The sequence below is a fragment of the Brachyhypopomus gauderio genome, unplaced genomic scaffold, assembly GCF_052324685.1.
Source record: "Brachyhypopomus gauderio isolate BG-103 unplaced genomic scaffold, BGAUD_0.2 sc121, whole genome shotgun sequence".
NCBI lineage: Eukaryota > Metazoa > Chordata > Actinopteri > Gymnotiformes > Hypopomidae > Brachyhypopomus > Brachyhypopomus gauderio.
Genome location: NW_027506942.1, coordinates 390,288 through 397,453, shown reverse-complemented (window position 1 = coordinate 397,453; position 7,166 = coordinate 390,288).

Here is a 7,166-nt window from a genome sequence, read left to right as displayed (position 1 = left end):
CACTGGCATATGCAGTTTAAATAAACGCAAATAGACCATGAAGTGTGTTGTACCACACAGTGTGTGTGTGTGTGTGTGTGTGTGTGTGTGTGTGTGTGTGTGTGTGTGTGTGTGTGTGTGTGTGTGTGTGTGTGTGTGTGTGTGTGTTACACTGTGAGCACTGCAGTTTCTGGACATGAAGTTTTCATAAGTTATCTTATTCCTTTAGCAACATAAATGCCACGAGCAACTAAAGACCTGAGCACCAGTTGTTAATAATATCTGATCAAGAGGATTTTGCAGTGCTGGTACTAGTAATGTTAAACCATTACTCACCGTGTGTAGTAACTCCAGAGTAATAGATTCTTCTCTTATTGACTATTAGCACCAAAATAAAGGTGGGCTTCTACTTGATACACGTAGATCTCCTGGAGTCTCTGCCTTGTGTTGTGTGTTACAGACAGTTACATCAAACACGGCTTTTTCCTGGCCAGGATATAACACAGAAATTCAGGTGGAATATAATATTACAACTACATCTTACTATTTGTTTATAATCAAGATTTGCGTCTGATCCAAACCCTCCATCTTCCTAAATGGAAACTACGACCTCGGCTTTCTGATTCTGATTTTGCCAAGCTGTGCATTAGGCAAGAGGCATCTGTACAATGAAATAGCAAATGTAACCCGTTGTTAACCGTTACGCTCATTTCTATAAAGGGTTTTTGATGGCCTACTTTCTTTATTTGTTGTTAACGAGAAAGGAACATAGCACGAATCTATAACACAAATAACTCAGCCTGTTAAGAAAACCAGTAACGTGTTATGAATATTAAAGACGCTATGTTTTAGCGACTTATTTGTCTTTGATACATATTCAACAACTATGTATGGGTTAACACTGCGTTTTCTTAAAAAGGCCAGCTGTTAAAGAGTGTCAGAGGCGTGCGGTGGAAACAGGCGCAGCGTGATAAGATGGCGGCCACTTTCCTTCTGCTATGGAAGGTCACAGTCGTGCTGTGGGAGGCGATGCAGCTTAGGAAAATTGTGGGAGCTGTATTTCGTGACTTTGTTCCTTTGTAGGTTGCGACATTCCGCATGCTTATTTTCATATATTTCGATTAAAAAACGTTTAAGTATTAAATAAACAAAGTAGCATAACATTCTTGCGTTTTCTCTTTATTTCTTAGGTCGGTGTTTATCTTCTACGAATACTATGAATGGCATATTGGAGCACTAGAGCCTTGATCAATGTGATCAACGGAGCTGTAATATTGTCTGTTTCTGTTCGTCATACGAGTTTCTACTCGTAATAGTAGCTACCCCAAAGCACACTCTTTGTGTAAGACACTGCAAATTAGAACAAATGTTTCTTGTCAAAATCGCAGTGTATCATCATAACATACGTTTCACCTATTGACATGTTATTTGTCTCAGATAGCGCCCTCTGCCGGATATATCTGGAGTCCACATTTAAGTGTGAAACTTAATCTTATAAACTAGGAACAGTCAGCTTCTACGTTTTTATTTAAGATTGAAAAATGTTCCAACTGTTAATATATTTTCTTGTGCAATGACTCCAAAAACTTAAGTTTGAGGGTGTCAAAGTTTCTTCTGAGGAGAACCGAAGTGCCAGGTCCTGGCAGGAGAGGGTTTTATTCACGACGAGCAGACGTTGAGTCACAGCCAGGTCTACGGGAGGCGATCTGGGACATGACGGGAAGGTTCTCTGTGGCACCAGCTTGGAATTGTGAAATGCCAGCATTACAGTTGACTCCAATTGCAGGAATAAGGGAATTATCTTCTGTGTGAAGCCAATCACCTTAAAAACAATTCCATTTCATAGATTGTTTATAATACTTCCTTATTCCCATCCCGTGAGAGTAATATATAAAGTTTCTTGGTTTGTTCAGGTCTAAACGGAACATTAAAAGTATCAAGTTTGTGCTATTGACTCATATTTTAATGGAACAGGCAATTCAGTGTTTCTTTCAGAAAGTTTCATGTCCACATATTTGGTGCTTGCATCGGTCTCAAGACATTTATTTTTGAGTTTGTATAAGTCATATCTGTTACACTGTTCTGACACTGTTTTTTTTTCAGTTTCTATAAGTGATGTCCGTTATGCTGTTTGGACACTGCTCATATTTGAGTTTATGTAAGTCAAAACCATTAGGCCTACACTGTTTGGACACCGTTTATTCTGAGTTTATATAAGTCATATCTGTTATGCTGTTTGGACACTTTTTTCTGAGTTTATATAAGTCATGTCTGTTATGCTGTTTCGACTTCCATTTGAGCCATCACTGGCTTGCTCTTAACCAGCAGATGAAAGGTGCATTGTTACTGAGGGGCAACACCTTATTTGCACCGTAACCGTGACATATGACACGTGACATTTCTCATGCAGTGTGTGCACTGTTCTCTCTCAGAGTGCCTGAAAGGAAAGCAGGGCTGATTTTTGTGCAAGCCTGCATTTTCACCAAGGCTCGTGTTCAGCTCGGAAGGTGTGACGAGCGGATGGTGTTGAGTGCAGCACTGGGCCTGAATCGTCTCCCTGCCCTGCTCACACGCGCCTCTCCTCGGCGGTTACGTCCTACTGACCTTTTCGGTCCGAAGCACTCAGGCGCCTCTTCAGGATGTGAGAGCTCGAGGACTGTAAGCAAGACATCTGTGTTTGCAGGCTGAAGCTGTAATACACAAACACTGTACAAAATCAATGACATCAGACGCCAGCACACGGCTCATTACTGCACCGCTGTGGGAGGGGCAACGGAAGTGGGCGTATAAATGGGTGTGGAAGAGGGCGTGGCCCACCCTTTACCTCTTCATGCTCCTTTGAATGTGCATCACGCTCCTTGTGCATCCAGATGACATGGTGTCATGGGGTAATGGTGTAGGCGCCTCCTGTACTGGGAAATGTCATCTTCACTTGTTTCCTGTTTTCAGTTCACCTACTGGCAGCTGTGTAGCCATTTTTGTCAAACCACTGTTTCACTGTTTTCCTCCAGTTCTCATTCCCTCCTCTTACACCTCTCTCCAGCTTCAATCCTCTCTCTTTCTTTCTCTCTCTCTCTCTGTCTTCCCCTCTGTCTCTCCCTCTCTTTCTCCATCTGTCTCTCACCCTTTCTCTCCCTTTCCAATCTCTCTCCCTCTCTCTTTCTCCATCTGTCTCTCACCCTCTCTCCCTCTCCCATCTCTCTCCCTCTCTCTCCCCCTCTTTCTTTCTCTCACCCACTTTCTCCCTCTCCAAACTCACTCTCCCTCTCTCTCTTTTTCTCCATCTGTCTCTCACCCTTTCTGTCTCCCTCTCCAATCTCTCGCTCTCTCTCTCTTTCTCCATCTGACTCTCACCCTCTCTCTGCCCCTCTCCATCTCCCCCCCCTCTCCCTCTCCATCTTTCTCTCTCCCCTCCACCCCTCAAAGGCCAAACATCTCCTTTCTCTCGGTGCACAGGAGCAGTCACCTTCTGAACCTCTCAGCCTTTGTTCTTTCAACTCTGAGCATGCTTAAAAAAAAAAAAAAACAACTTTTCTAAGCATGTCTCTCGACCTCTTTCCACTGACAGAGGGGATATGCCTGATGGCCTTAAATGGGCGCTAGCCCGGTAGTTTCCCTCCTGGTAGCGGCTCTGTGTGTTTGGTGAGCCGTAGGAAGAAAAGTGGAAGCCCCCCTCCACTTCCTCCTCCTCTCGCTTCAGTCTGAGACCTAGCACTGCCGACCACAAACCAGTCAATACCCAGAGGTCTTTGCAGCAGTCTGTTCTCTCCCTCTCTCTCTCTCTCTCTCTGTCTCTCTCTCTCTCTCCCTTTTTCTCTCTTTCGCGCTCAGCACAGGAAGTTGCCTCCTCAGCTTCTTCAGTATAGCATCCCCCGAGTGCGGGTGACAGTGCCAAGGCCGAGAGAATCAGGCTTTCTGAGTGTGAAATACACAAAAAAAACTCTTTAACACTCTACTTCCAAAAATAATTCACACACTCACACACAAAAGCACGCGTGTCCGCATGCACTCAATTCAGTTATAGTTCCTATAACAATTCTCCCATTGGTCTGGCTGTAACAGGCAGCCGCAGGCTGTGTGCTGACAGCTCCACCCTGTATCACCTGTCGTGGGTAGGATTACAGCGGCAGTGGAGGAGCTCAGCTCTCCTGAGTCCTCCTGAAAGGGGGCGCTGACTCCGGGACAGCAAACCGCTCACACCAGTGGAGCTGGATTGGCGTGACACACCCAGCACTCCTCTCCTGCTGTCGCACGCAGCTCCTCTGCCGTTTCCAGCCGGGATCACCAGACAGGGACGCCGCAGCTCCCACAGCCCCGGAGATTCTCATACGGTCGGCCGTTGCGTGCCGGCCACGCCGAAACTCTTAAACAGACACTGCTGCCGCGGCAGGGGGAGACAGTCGAGACGACGCATGTGTCTCTTAGGTGTGTTCTGCAGAGCTGGGACTGGTTCAAAAGGCCAACCACTGTGCTGCCGGGCAAGAAAAACTGGAATAAGACTAATTTGTGGTTGCACAATAGTCCTCCGGTGCAAAATAAGCACAGAGGACTTAACAAGGGAGCAACGATCACTCACAAGGGCTTCACTACCATCAGATAGCCCGGTTTGGTGAGTGGGATCAGGTCTGTTTCCATGGATGCGTGCAGAAGCTGGTTCCATGACTAAATACTCACAGCACGATGCAAGTTATGGATCTGGCATAAATGGTGCAGCTCGTTGGCAGAATGATCAAGGCCTTCATGGTAATCAGGTGCTAGTGCGGAAAGAGTGTGACCCTGCACTGCAGTGCACCAGTGTCGCCTAACAACCGCCCCAACCCACTCCAGCACCACCCATTCCAGCACCACCCCAACCACCACCTCCACCCCCTCCAGCACCATGGCTTCAGCGTTTTTGTCAGTGACTCTGCGGAGCTCTACGGACCGCGCTGGTGTAAAGGCGGTGTGTCTGCAGGCTCCATGCTGAAGCTACGTGGAGTGGTTACTGAACCAGCAGCCCGATCACTCACACCTCAGTCACTAGATTTTCCAGTTCACAGTAAACCAGTAAACTCAAACTGAGTCTGAGCACAATGCTTTATAAAGCCTGTTAATACACTGAAATGTTACAATAATTGTCAGTATGTTGTTTTTCTCATACACAACCAAAACAATAAAAACCAAAATAAAAAATTATGAATAAAATCATAAAAGACAATAGTGTGGCTAGTCTATTTTAAATGACAAATCACACTAGTCCAAACTATAGACATATATACCACATGAGAGTGAGATGTATCTATGAGAGCTGGGGTCACAGGTCACATTATGTTTGGTTCATGTACCCATGGTGAAGCTGCTTGCCCTCTCTCTCTCTCTCTTTCTCTATTTCTCTCTTTCTCTCTCCCTTTCGCTCTTTCTCTCTCTCCCTCACTGTCTCTCACTTAATTTATAAATGAAGTAAAAATTAGCGAATATTTTCCAAACCTTACTCACCTTAACCACTGACACATGTGAATGTGAAACTTCAAAGCTAATAAAGCATTCAGAAACAGTGCTGCAAACTTTACCTTATTTTTCTAATTGTTCTGTCTTATGTATACCTGGAAATTCCAAGTTACAACAATATATATATATATATAAATATATTTACATATATACACACATTCACCGAAGAGACTGTGACTACTTGGCCGGGGAACAAAGACCTTAACCTTATCTGTAGAACCATCCTGCGCACCACGGACTTGTGCTAACGGGCCGCCCAATGGAGGATGGGTTCCCCTTTGAGTCTTGTTCCTCCCAAGGTTTCTTTCTAATCCCCACCATCATAGGGAGTTTTCCTTGCCACTATCGCCTTTGGCTTGCTCATTAGGGATCTGGATCCATACGATTGTAAAGCTGCTTTGTGACAACATGTGTTGTGAAATAAATTTGACTTTGACTCAATACTCAATGATAGAAAGCATCTCTCTGTCCCTCTTTCTCCTTCTATCTCTTCCTCTCTCTCTCTCCCTCCCTCCCCCTCTTCCTCTCTCCTTCCCTCTCTTCTTCTCTCCCTTCCTCCCTCTCTCTCCCTCCCCCTCTCCTTCCCTCCATCTCTTTCTCTCCCTCCCCTCTATCCCTCTCGCCTTCTCTCTCCCTCCCCCTCTCTCTCTCTTTCTAGATAGCTTCAGCAGTGTTGTAGTACAGAGCTTTTTTGCGTGTATATAAGGTGCCGTGCACCCTAACACTAACCCAGAGTTCAACCCTGGACTACATGACATGCGTGCACACGTGTGTCTCCTTTTGTAGTACATCGGTAGACCTCATGAAATCAAAGCAAACAAAGAGAAGCAGTTAAATGAGATAAACTTCATCAGGCAGGAAGTGAGTCATGTGGATGTTCAATCTGCCCAGCGAACTCTTACAAGAAGAAAGGATAAAGAGAGCTGACACAGAAGCACTAGAGTGTTAGAGTGTGTGGAGTACAGGAGTACTGCAGAAGACCTTATCTTAACCATCACAGTCCCCTTCAACACAAAAACAATGCACGTCCCACAGACGGGGTCGGGTGGGGGGATTGGGGGGAGGGGGAGGTGGGTTGCAGAAACAGCAGACCAAGCAGTTCAGACTCAATGTCCTCTGATTGGTGGACTGGAATGGGGCCCGGGGGGTGGAGGGTGTGGGTTGATTGGGGGGGGGTTACTAAACGTCACAAGCAAGGCATATAGGCAGCCAAGGAGGTCCCCCCCCAACTGGCATTTGAAGCTTCACCCATGTCAGCAGAAGAAAGAAAAATGTGAACCAACACAAAGGTCAAAGGAGGAAGCTATCAGTGTGCTGTCTGCTGGGAGCTGGTAGCCACAGTAACGCAGGCCTTTAGGAGCAGGGCCTCATGACGCCGTCAACACAGACAGATGGCGAGCACTAAGAAAAATGTCACGTCCGTGTTATTAGTAAAAGCACTTATTAAGGTTATTAAGGTTATCGCACCACGTTCTTGATTTCTTGATGTTGGTTTAGAAGAGTTATTCAAATGACTCAAGACCAAGTAAACAACAGTTAATCGACCAATCAGTTAATCAATCAAGATTCCTTTTTAATACCATGAAAGAAATTTATTTATATAAATATATTTATATGCAAATGTTATATGTTGGTATATTCTGTGTTGTTAATATAATTACAAAATCCAAACATGAAAATTATACTTTAGAATATTAAGT